The following is a 19,934-nucleotide window of genomic DNA, read 5'->3' as shown; positions in this document are numbered from 1 at the left end:
ACTAGTCCCTCAGAGGCCATGGCTCGCAGAGGTGGTAATTTGTAGATTTACCTTGAGTCACTGCACATATAAGCTCTTCTCTCATACACTTTTTTGCTTCCCTTAGCCTGTGATGGTGATTGCCAACACAGGCTGCCCATTAGCATGAAGGTGTGCTTAAATATGGAAGTTGGGCCCAGTTAATGATATCCTTGCTAATCTCTCAAGAGGATTCTAACATACAATCTAGTAAGGTACACTGTGTCACTCTTCCAGATACCTCATTCCCTACAAAGTCACGAGTCAATGTGGCAATAGCCCAGACATTTCCATTTCCCTTGCTTACTCATGCTGTCCTAATTGTCCTAAGCACACTTTCCTTACAATCTCTGCTTTCACAGAGATTTTTGCTTCAAGATCCAACTCAAGCCAAGCAGAAAGTGAACCTATTTCTAAACATGAATTTCCTAGTACCTGTCTAGCTCAGTATTTCAATTACTGTGGCTTATGATAAAAATGGTGTGACCAGAGTAACTGTTCAAAGACATCCCTATTATAGGGAGAGAATCACGTTACCCCATTATTGTCCAGTTTAGATGTGGGGTTGTATTTCCAATCCATATCAAATACAATTCACAGATGTGTGGAACATAGTCTCCAAATTTAAGCTTCTATCTCAGAGTTTTAAGGTTAATATTGAGTTGCACTCAAACTCATCCCCACTGACAGTATCCTAAAGGTCCCTTCAAGTTGAATACATCCCTATGGAATAGCATGCAGTAATTTATACCCCAAAAAGAAGAATGAATCAGTCATTGAGGAAATAGGGAAATCCTAAGAAGGTAGCTAATCTTTTGATGATTTCAACAAATACATCTGAGGTTTGTTCCACTATTGTTGACTTTGTTTTTATTTTTGACCTACAAAAAGGTAGAACAAAGGATTGTATTTTCATCTGTTTTCTTATTTGAGGAGCATACACAATAGCACCACTGGCCACTTTCCAGTGGAATTTCCCTTCTATAGTGTTTGAGTCCAAACAGTCTGCCATCAGGGTGGAGCATTCTCTGGGAAGAACATCTTCGCTGCCTTCTGCTGGATATCCACCCTCACACAATGACAGCATCTATGCCAACTTTCTGTCCTGTATTTTGAGGCTTAGGATGAACTAGGCTTGAATACTTGAGAAAAAAAATCAGATCCCAGAGCAGTCAAGTCACCTCATTGGCATCCAGATTCTCTATCTATAATCCCATATAAATCCCAAATGAAACAGAGGAGGTGCCTGTTAGAGCCACAGTGCTTGGCAGAGGAGAACTCTAGTTCGGGGGATATCGGTAGTGCTTGTAAACATGGTCCCTGCAGGACATGAGCACTCCTTCTGTCTGCCTGTGTCCGAAGCTCAAATACCGAGCTTATAAAAGTTATAACCACCTCTGTAACAGCCACTGTTACAGGAAAAAACTTTCTGATGTAAATTCATCTCTGAAAACATTTTTCTGTCAGAGAAGGTCAAGTATCTGAACACCACAGATGAGCATTTCTTTGATTTATGGTAGAAAAATAGTCCTGTTTAAAAATTTCCCTTTTTATGAAGCATAGATTAGCACTCGTAACATCAGTATTCCTAAGGACTTGGGTATGCAAGGTGACAGCCTATGTTCTGTTCTCAGAGAGCAGACTTGACTGGACTCTCCCAGTAGTTTAAGGAATTTGCTTTGGGGAATAGGAGGAGAGAATAGGGAGAGATAGAAATGTACTGAAAGCTACAACTGAAAAGCCCGAGAAATCTATAAAAGTATTCTGAATGAAATTGAAACTACTGCAAGTTATAGGACTTTGTGAATTAGCAGAACTTCTGTTTACATTCTCTCTCTCTCTCTCCCTCACACACACACACACACACACCCTTTAACTTACATACACATACACATACATAGGGAATTGATGTCATTCATTCTCATTTTCCAACGAAAGAAGAAAAGAAATATCAGAGTCATAGCTAATAACTGGCAGAGATATGACAGATACTATTTTAATGTAAACTTGTATATGCCTATGTCATCCACACTTGCAGAATTGGGGATACTTCTGTGGTGATCCTATGACTTTTCTTTTCTTCAAACCACCCACTGGACTACAGGTTTCAACCAGGAGGGAATGGAGTGGAAAAGTGAAGAGAGTAGATTCTGGGAGTAGAATGCTTCCATTCAGTGCCCTGCTCTTCCAGTTTCTAGCTGTGTCATCCTGAACAAGCTTCTTCGTCTCTCCGTACTTCAGTGTCTTCACCTGTAAAATGAGTTTGGTGGTGATGTTACCAACTCCACAGGTCATGAGAAGGAATAAAGAAATATTAGAGAAAAATTCCTGAGAACGAAACCCAGAACACACTCTTTTTTTCCATGAAATGCTATTCTTTATGACAATTTCATTCATTAAAATTTGACTCCTACCTCATTTCAAAGCTCCCTTGGCCATTGCTCCTCTTGGTTATTTTATCCCAGCAAAATGCTATATATTCTCTCAGCTCCACACATTCCTCATTCTGTCTGTCATGGTCTCCCATCATATACCACTGGTAACTCCTATTTGTGCTTTAAAATTCCCTTGCTACAAGTCTCCCTCGATCTTTATCAAAGGTAACTTTTGAATCTGAAATCAAACATTTACAATAAATATATTTGCATGAAGGGACTTACCACACTCTAGTTTATCCATTTATTTCTCCTTTATAATATGAACTTTCAGGTAAAACTTTCAGGGTCATTAAATTTCATTACCCAATACACACAGCATGATGCCAAACACAAAGTATACATGTGATAGACAATATTTTGTGTTCATCAGAAGTACCTTTCTGATTCTTCCTTCCCAACAACTGTGTTTTCTGGGCCCCTTGCATTTAGAATCGGCCATCTGATGTATTATTATAAATGAAACGCACATGGAAATGATGTGTCTCCCTTCTTTGCTGGGCACTAAATAGTCGAGTGTAATTCCCTGATCATTCTATTCCCCTGGTGTAGAGACTGTGGAGATGGCAGAGCCTCTGGATGCAAGCAGCCAAGACTATTGGCTCATTGTGTTAAGAACAGTTGCCCTGGATCATCACCCAGACCCAGCTTGGAATTGTGGCAAGACAATTGTAAGCAAGACATAAACTTTTACTGGATTAAGCTACTGTGATTTTGGAGTTGTTTGTTTCTGCAGTAATCCCTAGTCTCTCGTGACCAATACAGTTCAATAAATGCCTGTTAAATTGATTTCGATTGAGGCATTATGCATAAAAGTTATATGGCAAGAACTATTGCTAAAGGCAACTGGTTTTTTTTTTTTTTTGCTTCAATTGTGTTCCTAAAGTCAACCAACTCTGCTATAAAGGATTATTTTTATTAATGTCCTAAAGTTCAAATTTCTTCTGATGGATAACATTATCTCTCAGTAAGTACACAATTTTATGATCAACATATCAACCCACCAGAGAGCATATCATCAACTTAAGAAATGATGTGTTTTCTCTTCAGTTAGGGATCTTAGCAGGTGATACATCAATCCATTTTTTTAAAAACATCCCTAAGTACCCACAGACTTTCTATTTTAAACTTTATAAAACATATTATGCCTCTAGAGGAAGGACAATAAAGATATCTGAAACTAGATAAATAATAAATTCCCAAGAAGTCCATTTTCAATAAATTATGGGCACCTAAAAAGTGAAAAAATCTGTGCTGGGGATTCCCACCAGAACTGACAGACTCATTTTCATTTCCATGAATGGACCTCACTTCCAAATTTCAACATCTCAAATAAGGAGACTGCCAGCATTGATGCTGGGTTTCTATTGTTTCTTGGTTAAATTCAGGGAGGTAAAATTATAACATTTCTTTAGCATGCAGTTGGCTGTTGTATACTTATTTCCCTCAGCTCTTTGAAGGAAGGGAAGCCCAAAAGACAAATTCATCAGATGATAGTTAGGATGAAAAGAGAGACCCACTGCACTACACACAAAAGGAGATGTGACATGGGGCTACCATTGTGGTTTGTTACAAACCATATTATGCCTCTGAGAAGATACGAAACGATGAACTTTTAAGAATACATATCAGTTGCCCACCCATCCATATCCCATAATACATAATTAACTTTCTGAACACAGCCTTTTTGGCATTTAAAAATGTATATTAATTACTTGATATTCTGCCCATTCCAGGCTGTTTATGTGAATATTGAGTTGAGAGGCTTCTTAAAATGCACAGAATTTACTTGGTTATCTACAATAGTAATTGACTAAATACATAATTAGAGTATTTTTAAAACAGGTATCATAGACTCAGTAATCTTTAATGACCTTTTGCATCACTCTAACCTAAGGTGTCAAGACTTAATTAGAATTTGAAATTTACGGATCATTGACCAAAGCACCATAATTGGCTTGGGCATATGCATTACTGCAGATCATCAGTGAACCAGCTCCTTAAAACAGCAATTCAAAATGCTATGTTAAAGGTGTACTGATTCAACCACTTGAAATATTTCTCACAAAGAATTAACCGTGTTTAATCTCTAAAGGAGACACTTTAATTTATCCACATTCGATGAAGGAAAGCTCCTCTTCACAAATGAATACCAGATAATTAACTTAGGAAAAATGATAGAAAAGTTTAAAATCCTTCACTTTGCAATCTATACCACCTCACACCCCCTACCCTACTCCCTGCTTCATGAAAGCAGTAAGACAAGGATTATTAATGGAGACCCAAACCAGTGGACAAAGGGTGAGGAAGAAAGGCTATTCACAAGCTGCCAGGTGTCATTCCAAAGATAACTTGCTAACTGCAAAGAAATAATAATTTACAACAGAAGGATCTAGCTGTCTCAGTTTACCACCAGTAATAGTGGAACCCTCTGAATGAAGTTCTGGGATATACTAAGCAGTATCTAGGAACATTTTTGTGGTCTTCTTGCTAACAATATTAACTAGATCCAATCAAGCATTTATGTCTAGCCTGCAGTTTGTAGAAAATATAAAAATGATATAAATAGCTCCAACAGGAAACAATCATGATAACCCAGGATGGGAAAAGTCCAAGACCATGATCTAGTCCCTTCGAAAATTCAGTAAAATGAACTTTAAAAGGGGGCTGTTACAGATTAAAAGATACTAAAGAGACAAAAAAAAAAAAACACAAGCAATATGTAGATTTCAGATTCTAGCTATATTTGAAGGATTACAGAACATGTGTTGGGAGCTGGGGAATTTTTAATTTATATTGGCTATTAGAACACTTTAGGTAATTATTGCTTTTATTCTTAGGTCATAATGATCTTGTAGTTATGTAGACAAACATCTTTTACTTGGGAAATATTTGCTGAACTATCTCTTTGCAATGAATCTGGTTTTTAACAACACACACACAAGATATAAAGCAAATACAGTAAACTGTTATCACTTGTGATAGGTATTATATCAATTTTGATAGGTTCATTAAATAATATTTCATGTTTTTGTATGTCTGTAAATCTATCTAATCTAGTTGGAGTAAAAGAAATTTTGCATCTATGTTCACATATGATATTCCTTACTTTGTCAGTTTTTAGAACTGTGTGTGTTTGTTCATCAGGATATCTCTCTAGATGTATGTGCATTTTATAGAGTGTGGTATGTAGCCCTTCTTCCTTTACTATTTGCACTGTTTTGGATCTTATTGTGTCCAAATGGAAGCACCACTTAGTGTTTCCATAGATGTATTTCTCTTTGCTCTACTGAAAGATTCAGTTGAATCAGTGTGGCTGCATTTATTTATCGAGCCAATACCACTTTCCACACACAGCATGAGGCCCCGGGGAAGCAATGCTAAACTAATGCAAATACAGACCCACATCATAAATCTCATAGTCAAGTAGTGAAGAGAGTTTAATCAAAATATTACATGGATAAACAAAGGCAGACAGTGATAAATGTCATGAAAAAAGTTCAGGGAACTAGGAGACTAACACAGAACACTCTGGTGTGGGGCTGGCACTGTGGTTTAGCAAATAAAGCCATCGCCTGCAGTGCTGGCATCCCATATGGGCACTAGTTCAAGTCCCAGCTGCTCCACTTTCCATTCAGCTCCCTGCTAATGTGCCTGGGAAAACAGTGAAGAATGGCCCAAGTGTGTGGGTTCCTGAACCCACATGGGAGACCCGGAAGAATCTCCTGACTCTTGGTTTCAGATTGGCTCAGAATGCCCATTGTGGCCATTTGGGATGTGAACCACTGTATGGAAGTTTGCTTGCTCTCTCTCTCACTCTCTCTTCCTTACTTTTTTTTTTTTTAACTTTTATTTAATGAATAAAAATTTCCAAAGTACAGCTTATGGATTACAATGGCTTCCCCCCATAACGTCCCTCCCACCGCAACCCTCCCCTTTCCCACTCCCTCTCCCCTTCCATTCACATCAAGATTCATTTTCGATTCTCTTTATATACAGAAGATCAGTTTAGCATATATTAAGTAAAGCTTTCAACAGTTTGCACCCACATAGAAACACAAAGTGTAAAATACTGTTTCAGTACTAGTTATAGCATTAAATCACAATGTATAGCACATTAAGGACAGAGATCCTACATGAGGAGTAAGTGCACAGTGACTCCTGTTGTTGACTTAACAAATTGACACTCTTGTTTATGGCATCAGTAATCACCCTAGGCTCTTGTCAGGAGCTGCCAAGGCTATGGAAGACTTTTGAGTTCACCGACTCTGATCATATTTACACAAGGCCATGGTCAAAGTGGAAGTTCTCTCCTCCCTTCAGAGAAAGGTACCTCCTTCTTTGATGACCCATTCTTTCCACTGGGATCTCACTCGCGGAAATCTTTCATTTAGTTTTTTTTTTTTCTTGGCTTTCCATGCCTGAAATAGTCTCATGGGCTTTTCAGCCGGATCCGCATGCCTTAAGGGCTGATTCTGAGGCCAGAGTGCTGTTTAGGACATCTGCCATTCTATGGGTCTGCTGTGTATCTCTCTTCCTTTCAAGTAAATAAGTCTTTAAAAAAGAAGAAAAATGAAGAGTCCAGTGTGATGTGAGGACGTCAGGACTGAGAGGAAAACGCTGAGCAGGCACGTAATTACAAGAAAGAAGTGAGGAAATGAAGTCTCCAAGGTGGAAGATAATGAGGTCAGTTCTAGGAACAGAATGACCAGCATGGCTGAAGAGAAAGAATAGGGGAAGCACAGATGCTTATTTGGCTGGGAGGTAAAAAGAGGTCCAATCCTCCAATGCTGCCACACCATAGGGAGGATGTTGCCTGCATTCTTAGTGCTTTGCTGTATCTCAGGATTCTAAACCATCACATCCAAGCCTGAATAAAGATTTGAACGGTGTGGATAAATTTCAAAATAACAAAATCAACTCACAATGGACCAGAAGAAGATGAGGAAGAAAAGAAACATGGTGAGGGAAGAATGAAGTAAAAATAAGAGAAAGAACATGACAATAACGTTTCAGATTCTGATGGTCATTCTTGCAGGTATGTTCCATAAGGGTGATTGAGGTCGTGTTGGAGACTCACACAGTGACCAGTTTGAATCTACACACATACAAAGTTTGAAATAGATTGTCTAGCCCCTGTAACACAATAGCAGAGTTCACCAGAAAACCTTCAACATCCATCTTCTAAATTGATTGTGCATGATATACGTTTGGAATATTTGTTCAAAGTGCTGATTCCTGAAGTTTATTGAGCTGAAATTCTGGATCACCCTGCCTTATATTTGTATAGCTGAATTAAACACAGATGGAAATTTCTGAAAACTTGTACTAACTGAGCCCTGGTTCTTGCTCTGCCTCTTAATATTTTGTGACCTCTGGAGTTCCTCCTGACTTCTCTGGCTGCAGGACTTCTGTAAAGGATGGAAGGTGTTAGCTGATTTCTAATGCACTGCCTAGCTCTAGGATTCTATGTCAAAATACACTGCTTTCACCCTAAACATTATTCTTCATGCAAATAGGTAGACTCTGAATCTCACAATTGTAGTCGTCTTCTTCTTCTTCTTCTTCTTCTTCTTCTTCTTCTTCTTCTTCTTCTTCTTTTTGATAGGCAGAGTGGACAGTGAGAGACAGAGACAGAGAGAAAGGTCTTCCTTTTTCCGTTGGTTCACCCCCCAATGGCTGTTGCGGCTGGCGCATCGCGCTGATCTGAAGCCAGGAGCCAGGTATTTCTCCTGTTCTCCCATGCGGGTGCAGGGCCCAAGCACTTGGGCCATCCTCCACTGCACTCCCGGGCCACAGCAGAGAGCTGGACAGGAAGAGGAGCGACTGGGACAGAATCTGGCGCCCTGACCGGGACTAGAATCCGGGGTGCCCGCGCCGCAGGTGGAGGATTAGCCTATTGAGCCACAGCGCCAGCACAATTGTCTTCTGATTAGTTGAACAACCTGGGCTCTGGCCTCATATCCATGGATATAATTCTCAAAACCATTATATAACTGCTTATTCCAATTTTCAGTTTTGTACTTTGATGTCCTGCACTTCAAAATTTGATAATGATCCCACACAGTAAAGGACCCAGGACAGCTGGGGCCATATATTCAGGTGAGCTTCTAAGGATGGGTAGAGAATCGATAAGCAGAGAGAAGGAAGGGAATTCTAGGCAAGGATAACAGTGTGAGCAAAAGCAGGTGGATAAGAATGGACAAGGATTGTCCAGGGGCTGCTTTTCTAGGATCAGAAAATTTGCATCAAAAAGTGGTTGGATTTAAGGGTAGTATTCCAGAATTCAGATCTTACTTTTGCTTATTTCCTAAATCTGAGCAAGAGAAAAATAAAGACTCAATAAATAAATTTGCAAGTGTGAAATAGTGAACTATAATAGTGTGTTAGAGTAAGGTTCTCTCACAAAAAAAAATGACAGCAACACTTGAGCTCACACTTTGCATTTGCCATTTAAAATGCATCTTATGCATTAACAAACATAAACATCGATGAGTGAACAAAGGTAATTAAGTGGGGAAGGGACTCTGTGTGCTTCCAGAGACCACCGTCTTCCAGAAGTGGGTAGAGAATGAGATTATGCAGGCAGGAGACATTTGGTTGAGAAAGGGCTTCACTGCCCACTCCATCTCTGCCAATGTCATGAGTCACAGAGCTGGCAGGCTCTGAGCACACAAGCAGTCTTAAGACCCTCTCTGCTTGCCAGTTCTATTGAATGTATGGTGCCCAACCAGTGCCCACTTCTATGAGGAAGATTATTTTGAGTGGAATTTTTCCTGGGGGAAAATATCCTATGCAAACTTCCTTTGTAATACGTTGAGAAAATTTCCCAAAATTCAGAAGGGGAAAAGAGTCTACTGCATCCATGGCTGGACTTTTCTTTCATGCGAGATAATGTGGACTGAAATGGAGCTCCTTGAATGCCAAGGCTCCCAAGATGGGCTCTCAGCAGCAGATTCTTTGAGAAACGCTGCGTGTAGCTTCTGGGAAGCATAGGGAGTAAGCCAAGGTTTCCCTCGAGAATCACTGGATGGATGCCCCAGTACTTTGGGCACATGCACCCCCTACCTCCTAATCAAGCCTAACTCTCTTCACACTTTAAAGCCTGGAGTTTGTATGCTTGTGTGCCACAGAATACAAAGCTCCCATCCTTGCAAAAGAACCATATTCTCCCCAGAGCCAATGTGGATAATGTCACTTCTAGACCAAACCCCTGATCCAAGTGTTGAAGCCTTTCCAGTCAATTTTCTGGGTGGTTTCAGAAGACTGAGGATTTATTCATTTGCTCTCCTCACCTTAAGTTGGCTATTTTGTTTGTGTACAATATTTGCCAACTTGAAATACAGGGCCATATATTTGACTAAATTTAACAAACTTTTTGGTAGAAATTTTGTTTTCAAAGGGAGTTCACAAAAATTAGGAAGATTTCTTGGTTTTATCTGGAGTAGCCTAGATATAAGCTAAACCTTATTTTAACCTTGCATCAAGACAGTTACTACTCACTGTATACTCACTCCTGCAGGGTACCTATTATACTAGGATGAAACAAAAGCAAACACAGAACACCACAAAAATGAAGCAGCTCATAGTTTTTTAAAAAGTTGTCCCTAAATGGACATTGACAAAGACTGATGCTGTCTAGCAGCGCACTTGCAAGATACTGAGTGATGGAGGAAGCATGTGTGCTCAGTGATGGTTTAATCTAGCAAGGTAAACAAGGCGCACACATGAAATACTGCCACAGGAAACAAGAAAAAGGACAGTTGGATAGGCTGGTTCTAATGCCTTGGAATATACTTAATACTGCCTTGCAAATTTTCCACTGTTGCACATGTGTTTCACTGTGGGATTTTTGAGCTTTTGTGCAGCTCTTCAGAGAAAGACTTCCCCACTGAACCTGCTCAGGCATTTGGGTACCTGTTGGAGAGGCCTGATGCCATAAAAGAAATTGCTTATTCCTCCTTCCAGACAGGAAGTGTTACTCATCTCAGCTGAGCATTCTGGGTGCTGTGCAATGCAGAGATGTTCCAATCTGGGCTGTCAGATCATTGATTTTGGAAAGCTTCAGATGTACTGTTCTTTGCTTGATAAGTATGAATACATTTTGCATTTTAAGTTTTTATTTTCTTTATTAAACTTCTACTTTTTGAAAGACTTTTCTACGGAAGGAAACGAGATCCCATAACAAGCACAGAAAGTACAGCGGCACAAGGGCCTAGCATCTCCACAATATACTTCGCACATTCCTGGCTTCACTTGGGCTTCCGTGGCCCAGGGCCCATCTCTGATGTCCACTCCTCTCCAGCATCCCAAGCCTCCGTTAGATGCCACTTTTAGAAAGCCCTCTCAAATCCTCATCTTCAGCAAGTATGATCTGTGGAACATTTATGGGATCTCTCATAGCATTTAACACTTTCTCCTATCTGCAGATATTTACCTATATGGCTCCTACAAAATTGATGGTGAAACTGAGTCCCAAAAACAACAGTATTAAGATTAAGGGCCTTTCAGATGTGATTAGATGAGCCCTCATGGATGGCATTAATTGCCTGATCAAAGGATTTAAAGGGGCGAATTCATCCCTTTTTCCTTTCCAACTTTCTGTTATGTAAGGATAAGGCAAGAAGGAACTAAGAATAAGAATCCACATGGCATAGCCCTTGCTCAGTTTGTAAGACACTAGCTTGAACAACTGCCAGCTGCACTCTCACCTGGTGCCAAACCAACTAAGCATTCTCCTTCTTGTCTACTCAAAAATGCTTCTCATCCGGGCCAGCACGGCCGCTCACGTGGCTAATCCTCCGCCTGCAGCACTGGCACCCCGGTTTAAGTCCTGGTTAGGGCGTCAGATTCTGTCCCAGTCGCTCCTCTTCCTGTCCAGCTCTCTGCTGTGGCCCGGGAGTGCAGTGGAGGATGGCCCAAGTGCTTGGGCCCTGCACCCGCATGGGAGACCAGGAGGAAGCACCTGGCTCCTGGCTTTGCATCGGTGCAGAGCGCCGGCTATAGCGGCTGTTTGGAGGGTGAACCAACGGAAAAGGAAGACCTTTCTCTCTCTCTCTCTCTCTCTCTCTCTCTCTCTCTCTCTCTCTCTCTAACTCTGCTCTCCCTGTTCAAAAAAAAAAAATGCTTCTCATCCTTGTGCTTGGGACCAGCTATTCTTCCCACAGGGAAAGTTCCTCTCACAGATATTTATTTAGATCATTCAGGTCTCAGTTTAAGAGAAATCTCTTCAGAGATGCCCAACTGGTTTTATTTTCTTTGATTCATGTCACTAGCTCACACTTTATTTATTTGAAAGGTAGAGTTAGAGAGGGAGAGACAGAGAGAGGTCTTCTATCCACCAGTTCACTCCCTAAATGGCTACAATGGCTGGAGTTGGTCTGATCCAAAGCTAGGAACCAGAAGATTCTTCCAGGTCTCCTATGCAGGTGCAGGGGCCCAAGCACTTGAGCCATCTTCCATTGCTTTCACAGGCACATTATCAGTGAGCTGGATTGGAAGTGGAGCAGCCAGGACTCCAACTGGTGCCCAAATAGGAGTTGGTGCTGCAGGCAGAGGCTTAGCCTACTATGCCACAGCACTGGCCACTCGCATTTTATTTTTCATTTGATTTTTATCTTATTCTTCTTAGAAGATAGCAAGCTTTTCTGTGTTTTACTTAGTTGACTGTTTGAGACACAAGAAACCCTCCAGCTCTATTGTAAAAAGTATAAATGATTGCTTTCCAGTTGTGATCGGTGTACTATTGATTTAATTTTAAATGTTATTAATTATACACTTGGTGTGGCTTAAAGAATTAATTAATCCTTTCAGGATTTTATCTCTATTTCCTTTAATTGGAGGTGATAAAAGAAGTCATTTCACATGGGTAAGTAGCTCACAACTCCAACATTCTTGGGCTACACCTGTCCTCTACATCTAGTTTCATGGGCTGGGTTCAGTGAACACAGAAACACAGGCAATCGTAGAGGAAATAGACTTGAAAGGCATTAGGATTTCCCATTTGCTCTAAAACTATGACCTTGAACAAGTCACTCAGCCCTGGTGACCTTCACTGCTTCCATCTATAAATGAGGAAGCAGGCCTGAGAGTCAACAATTCTCGAACCCCATGTTCCCTTCTTTGCTAGCAGTGCCACCACTCTGGCCAGCTCCACAGCGAGGCCAGCCAGGTGCTGTGGATTCTTTTTTTTTTGACAGGCAGAGTGGACAGTGAGAGAGAGAGACAGAGAGAAAGGTCTTCCTTTGCCGTTGGTTCACCCTCCAATGGCCGCCGCGGCCGGCACGCTGCGGCCGGCGCACCGCGCTGATCCGATGGCAGGAGCCAGGTGCTTTTCCTGGTCTCCCATGGGGTACAGGGCCCAAGCACCTGGGCCATCCTCCACTGCACTCCCTGGCCACAGCAGAGGGCTGGCCTGGAAGAGGGGCAACCGGGACAGAATCCGGCGCCCCGACCGGGACTAGAACCCGGTGTGCCGGCGCCGCTAGGCGGAGGATTAGCCTAGTGAGCCGCGGCGCCGGCCTTGTGGATTCTTTTACACCATGGTTTCAAGAAGCTGCTGTCGATTACGAAGTTAAGAAGATGAGATACCTTTACCATCTTGCAGGTACAATTTTAACCTTCAATAACTTGGTGAGATGGTCCTGATTTGAAAGAGCAGAGGACCCTGGGATTGTCTTGAGTGCACTGGGGTAAGCAAAGTCAACATGGTAAACACTGAGTGACTCTGGAATGGAAGCTGTATGATGGTAAGCCCTGGGTTTGTTTGATGCACTGATGTATCTCCAGTACCTTGACCAGTGCCTTGGTCTAAAGTGAACGTTTAGTTAATAGTTCTGACATGAATACATTTTCTTACCACAAAGCGTTTCCAATATTTTATTTTATTTATTTTTTAAGATATATTTATTTATTTGTAAGGCAGAGTTACAGAGATGTGGCGTGGGGGGCTTGTGGGGGGGTTAGGTCTTTCATCCATTGGTTCATTCCCCAAATGGCTGCAATGGCCAGAGCTGGGCCAATCTGAAGCCAGGAGCTTCTTCCAGATTTTCCACGCAAGTGCAGGGGCCCAAGGACTTGGGCTATCTTCCACTACTTTCCCAGGCCATAGCACAGAGCTGGATCAAAAGTGGAGCAGCCAGGACTCAAACCAGCACCCGTATGGGATGCTGGCACCATAGGTGGTGGATTTACCCACTATGCCACAGCACTGGCCTCTCCAATATTTTATTAATTCATGTGATATGATATTATGAAGGTCTCTACCAAGTACAAGTAAACATGCAATAATGAGAGACACAGAGCAAGACAGACAGTGAGAGAGAACAAGAGGGAACTAGAGAAGAGCCTGATCAGTGGCTGGCTGTCTTCATACAAAGCACATGCATTCACACCTCCAAGGTGTGACAAAACCTCTTCTTGCAGGACCCTTGATTCTATGAAGACATTCAAGCATGTAAGCTGGGTCTGCAGCTGCAGGATCCAGGCAGGTGATAGATGTCAGTGAACAGGATGGGCCAGAATATAATGAATTGAGGATCCATGTTCCACAAAAAGCAGGCACTCAACTCCTGCCTGTCACAGACATGCAGGTCCAGCATTGTCAAATGTTTAAATTTTTTTAAGACAGTAAAAAATTAAAATTGTTAAAATGAAATTCCTCTGATTTTTAAAAGTTAACAACCAATTAACTTCAAATAATCATAGAAACCCTGTGCTGAACAAGCAAAATATGAGTATAGATCAATATATAACCTTTGTCTTAAATATACAAATCTGTTTATAAAATTTAAAGTTTTAATTTAACAAGTGGTTATTTGAAAATCATTAAACTCAATCAACTGCAAGTTCGAAGTAATTCAAAATAAACTGTATGACTAGATGTAAGTTTTAAGAATATCTTTTCTAAAATGTCATAGGAATACATACAAGTGAAACAACACAGTAAGAGATTTCAAAGCCAAAAGGCAACATAGCTTTTAAATGAGCAAAGGTGTAACTAAAATGAGATTCATATACATTCAAATATATATGTTTACCCAATAACTTACATGCAAGCTTATAACTTTTATAATGCCTAAGTAAGTTCTCCTCACTTAGCTTTTTACAACTTGCTGGTCTCAGAAAACTTAGAACACTTTACAACTTTGAGTAATATTATTTAACATATATAATGGGGATTTTCAGGGGAATATACATCTTGCAAATTAATTACTGTTGTTATTTTTATTTTTATTTTTTATTTTTTTATTTTTGACAGGCAGCGTGGACAGTGAGAGAGAGAGAGACAAAGAGAAAAGTCTTCTTTTTTCTGTTGGTTCACCCCTCAATGGCCGCCGTGGTCGGCGTGCTGTGGCCAGTGCACCGCACTGATCCGAAGACAGGAGCCAGGTGCTTCTCCTGGTCTCCCATGTGGATGCAGGGCCCAAGCACCTGTGCCATCCTCCACTGCATTCCCGGGCCACAGCAGAGAGCTGGACTGGAAGAGGAGCAACCGGGACAGAATCCGGCGCCCCGACCAGGACTAGAACCCGGTGTGCCAGCGCCGCAGGTGGAGGATCAGCCTATTGAGCCGTGGTGCCGGCCATTTTTAACAATAATGATGACACTTGGCATCTGTGTTAAAATGTTTATATTAGTATAACCTGTCTTCACGTTGAATGTTTTTTTCTTAGGGTCCTAAAGCTAAAAGATCTAACTTAGACAGTGGCATAATGCAGACAGAATAAATGATCCCAAGTTTATAACTCTTTTTATTAGATGCTGAGCTAACTTGGGCCCCAGGGGCTCATGGAAGAAGTGACCCTCAGCTGCCATGTGTCACTTTAGGTTATATAAGTTCTTTACACAGCTTCCATTTTTAGCTACAATAATAAAGGGGATTGTTCATCACTATATCAGCTTAGTAGGCACAAATCACACATGGGGTCAAATCTTTAGGGGAAATAAGGTGATTCATTCAATTAATCTTTGCTCTCTGAAATCCTGGTAAATTTTGCCTCTTGTGTTGACAGGCAAAGTTGAGCACCCAGAGATGTATCATCTCTTGCTTTGCTGCATTTGCAACTAAAGCATTCTATTTAGAATTTTATTTGGGCCACATAGAAAGTTGTCATGATAGAATGCCCAGAAAAGCAAGAAAACATGCTCTTGACATACTGAGAAAACTAGATTATTGCAAAGCAGTGTACTCCAAAATGCAGGGCTTTAATGTTCTGGGATGGAACTCACATCTGTTCTCATTGCTGTGCTGTCCTTTCCAGTCGTCGCTAGGTTCTCAGGACCAGAGCTCACAGAAGTGGAAGTGATAGTCCCTGCCCAGGAAGACTCCTCCTTCTGCTGCTCCAGGAGCAGCCGTTCAACAATCACAATGAGTATCCAGGGGTGTGGAAGGGCTGCTGTTCTCACCAGCCTTTCCTGTGCATTCAGACAGGATGACATCTAACAGTTAGAACTGGGATACACTTACAGGCTTTTTCATATACACACACACAAACGATTTAATTGGCACATAGTAATTGTCCATATTTATGGGGTATAGTGTGATATGTCAGTACATGTATGCAACGTGTAATGATTATGTCAGAGCAGTTGGAACATACATCACCCCAAACATTGATCATTTCTTTACCTTGGATATATTCAAAATCCTTTCTACTAGCAATTTTGAAACATGCAATTAGTTTTTGTCAACCAGTTATCCTATTGTGTGATAGAACATTAGAAATTAATTCTTTTATCTAGCTGCACTCCTGTACCCATTAGCCACCCTCTCATCATCCTTCATTCTTCCACACCATTCTCAGGCTCTGACAATCACTATTCTTTTTGTTTGTTTGTTTGTTTTTGTTTTAAGAAAAGTTTATTTGTTACAAAATGTTAAATACTAAAAGCTAAAAACATACAAATTTGGGTCAGGCTATATTAAAATACACACATACCCTTCTTTGCAAAATTATTAAAGGTTGAATTAAACGGATGCTTTAAATAAAATAAAGGACTCTTTGAGGACATTTTTGTCTAGTTAGCTGTGTCAGTGTAGCGTAGTGTCTAAAATTACCATTGCACTTAGCTGTTTTGGAAGTCGAATTTATCCAATTCTTGAGTCTTCTGCTGCTATCTGTGTGAAGCCATTATGCTGGCTTGGGCAGAGCTAATTCCAGTTATGATACTGGAAGTTCCAGATTACAAATCGAGTCTCCTGGGATAGGCACGTGGCGTGGTCAGACGTATAAAAGAGTTAAGCAGGGAAAGTTGGCCCAGAAGGACAAGGCCTCAGTTCTACCAATCTCTTCTCTAACAGAAATGATTGGGAAACCTATCAAAGCAGACATCCGTTAAGAAGTCATGTTTCCATCAAAAAACAAACTCAAAACCGGCATTCATTTCTCCATGATAGTCCGTAAATAATTCTTAAATTTGTTATCTTAAATTGAATTTTCAGTGGTACCGGGGAACGTCCATCCAGTGGCCGTGCTCGGTCTGCCCAGCTGGGCGGTAGAGGCACCCACACAGCTGGCAAGGACCTTGCAACACAAAACCACATGCTCAGCCCCCACTGTGGCCAAAATGCCTACAGTCTGTCTGAATGACAGATACCATCTTCAGGAAAATGTTTTGCTTTGCAACTTCCACTCCTTAGATTAAAAGGTATCGGTGGAGAATTCTAAATGCTGTCATTTAGACGGGCCTGGGTAAGATAGATGCTGTGAAGAACAAAAGGCCATCCTTGCAAACAGTATAGGAGTGAAACAGCCACAAAGAGTTCCCCAGAGATGTATTCCAAGAAACCTGACTGTAGGCGGGCTGCGTCCCATGAGGAGAGTGCTGGGATGTGTGTTGCTTTTTTGTATTTTAGTCACTTGAGTTAATCAGCTATTGGCAATTCCTGTTTGGCACGAATCAGTCTTGCGAAGGATAGATCCTGTAGTGGATTTCCAGAACTCTATTCCCATTCGAGAAGTTTCCAAATGCAAGGATGGCCTTTTGTCATTCAGACAGACTGTAGGCATTTTGGCCACAGTGGGTGACAATCACTATTCTTACAGGCGGCTATTTTCAAAACAACTGGAACAATGAGTGAGAGCTTAAAAACTCAAGGTAAATTAAAAAGAGTGTGAGAAATCTGAAAGCTTAGCCAAAGCCTTTTCACATTCATCTTCCTTAGGTTACATACTCAACTGAATTTCTTGCTAGACAATATGTCTCCTGATTCCCAAGTTACCCAGACACAAACACTAGGAACGCTTTCCTGTGAAAAGGGGTAGACAGAGAGAGGCAACTTGGAGAAGGTGAAAAGGTGAAAGAAAAGTCTTGGTCATATTTTCCAAAGCATTCTTGAATAACAGGAGGAGCCTGATACACAAATGGTAAATGTACATCTTGATTGCATTTCCTTTAATTTAATATAAAAATAACCTTGGTGTCACAAGAGAGATAATTTGAGTCAGGAATATTAACAAGAACCGTGGTCAACAACTGAAAATCTTGTGGTGTTGCAGTTTTTAAAGAAAGGCCCAAGAGGTGATGAGAATAATGCACAAAGAGAAGAATCTCCAGGAAAGGAGGATCTGGGCAACACTGCCCAACAGGTTCCAGATTTGTGATGCCCATGTACACTGACAGCCCCCAGATAAGATGTATTTCTGGACTGGACAATGGTAACTTTGCAATTATGAAACTTTAAAATGGCCAGAAATGGAAGAAAAAGAACAGTGAAGAAGGAATAAAGAAGAAGAGAAGGAAGAGGGAAAGGAGGAAGGGAAGGAGGAAAAGGAAAGAACAGGTAGGAGGAAGAGTGGTACTTGGAGTTTCTTTTCGAGATGAGCTTGAATGCTATGATTCAGAGCATGTAAAGAAAACGCATAGAATGAAATACAGCCATAGAAGTGAGCATTTACTCACTAAGAAGCACAAGCAAAAGTGCAGTCATCTGAAAAGGACTTCACAGTAAATGTGTTTACAATCTGCAGTGAGGTAATAGAAGGAATAACATCCACAAACAAAGAAGGCATTACAAAATAAAATACATTGGCATAAGTGAAAACAGATTTTAAATAAATAAACAATAAGAAAATGTGGACATAAATAATGTAATCATGAAGTTGAAAAAAATAAATGCTACACAACACAAAGAGAACCAGAAAATATAAGACTGAAGGGTCGACACAGAATTTAATCCAGGGAGATACAGTTTGACAAAATTTTAAAAATAATTTAAGACAAAAAGTATTGGCTATGATATTATACCATATACATAGAGATCCAGAAGCATAAGATTGAAGGAATGAGAGAGAAAGCAATATTTGAAGAGATTCTGGCCATGAATTTTTCTGAATTTGAGAATTTTCTAAATTCAGAGATATTAATTGAAGGATGTGAATATATATATATAAGTTTATATATATATATATATATATATATATATATATAACAACATCTTGTTATAGTTACCAGTGAAGTGTGAAAATATCAATACAGATTTTTAGAGGATACCAAGCAGAAAACACAGTTTACCTACAAAGGAAATACAAGCAGGCCAACAGCAAAATTCTCAGCAGCAAGAGATGCCAGAAGACAATGGAATTAAAACTTCAAAGCATAAAGGAAAATAATTGGCCAATTTAGAATTCTAGCAAAAATGTCATAAATGGGGGAGGTTGAAATAAAATTTTTTGAATATATAAAGTAGCATCCATCTTCCTGTTCCCTCTCATATTCCCACTCCTAATTTTTAGAAAAATCCACTTTCAGTTGACTCTATACTCATAAGATGAACACTAGACTAAGTACAAAGTTCAACAAATATAATGATGAAAAAAAAACACTGTTCATCAACAGTTGAGACAAGGGATAACAATCATCACTCTCAAAATTCCCACTCCAATACAATACCTTCTAGGTACTCTATTAGTTACCACAGATCAGGGAATCCAAATAGTATTTGTCTTTTGAGGATTGGCTTCTTTCATTAAGTATAATGGTTTCCAATTGTGTCCATCTTATTGTAAAAGACAGGATTTCATTTTTTTTTTTTTACCACTGAGTAGCATTCTGTAGTGTATATATACCATCATTTCTTTACCCATTTAGCAGTGATGGACATCTGGGTTGATTCCATACCTTAACTATTGTGAATTGAGCTGCAATGAACATGGGGATACAGATCATTCATTCATATGCTGGTTTCTTTTCATTTGGGTAAATTCACAGGAGTTGGATGACTGGGTCATATGGCAGGTTTAGATTCAAATATCTAAGGTATCTCCATGCTGTCTTCCACAATGGCTGCTCCAGTTTACATTCCCACTAACAGTGGATTAGAGTACCTTTTTCCCTACATCCTCACCAGCACTTGTCATGTGTTGATTTCTGTATGTGGGCCATTCTAGCTGGAGTGAGGTGAAACTTCATTGTGATTTTGATTTGCAATTCCCTGATGGCCAGCAATCCTGAGCATTTTAAGTGTTGTTGGCCATTTGA

At 40.4% G+C, this 19,934-nt stretch overlaps 1 long non-coding RNA gene across 1 annotated transcript; it reads right to left on the bottom strand.

Annotated features, from left to right (window-relative positions):
* Positions 1 to 1,985: 1,985 nt before the first annotated feature.
* Positions 1,986 to 15,814, bottom strand: LOC138844019 (uncharacterized). Its single transcript, XR_011379317.1, has 2 exons — positions 15,684 to 15,814; positions 1,986 to 2,268 (listed from the first exon to the last, which is right to left on the bottom strand). It is a non-coding gene; the product is annotated as an uncharacterized lncRNA (long non-coding RNA).
* Between the last annotated feature and the right edge of the window lie 4,120 nt (positions 15,815 to 19,934).

Source organism: Oryctolagus cuniculus, chromosome 10, assembly GCF_964237555.1.
Source record: "Oryctolagus cuniculus chromosome 10, mOryCun1.1, whole genome shotgun sequence".
Classification (NCBI taxonomy): domain Eukaryota; kingdom Metazoa; phylum Chordata; class Mammalia; order Lagomorpha; family Leporidae; genus Oryctolagus; species Oryctolagus cuniculus.
Note: the sequence above shows the minus strand (reverse complement) of the source record. Positions and strands in the feature narration are given on the sequence as shown.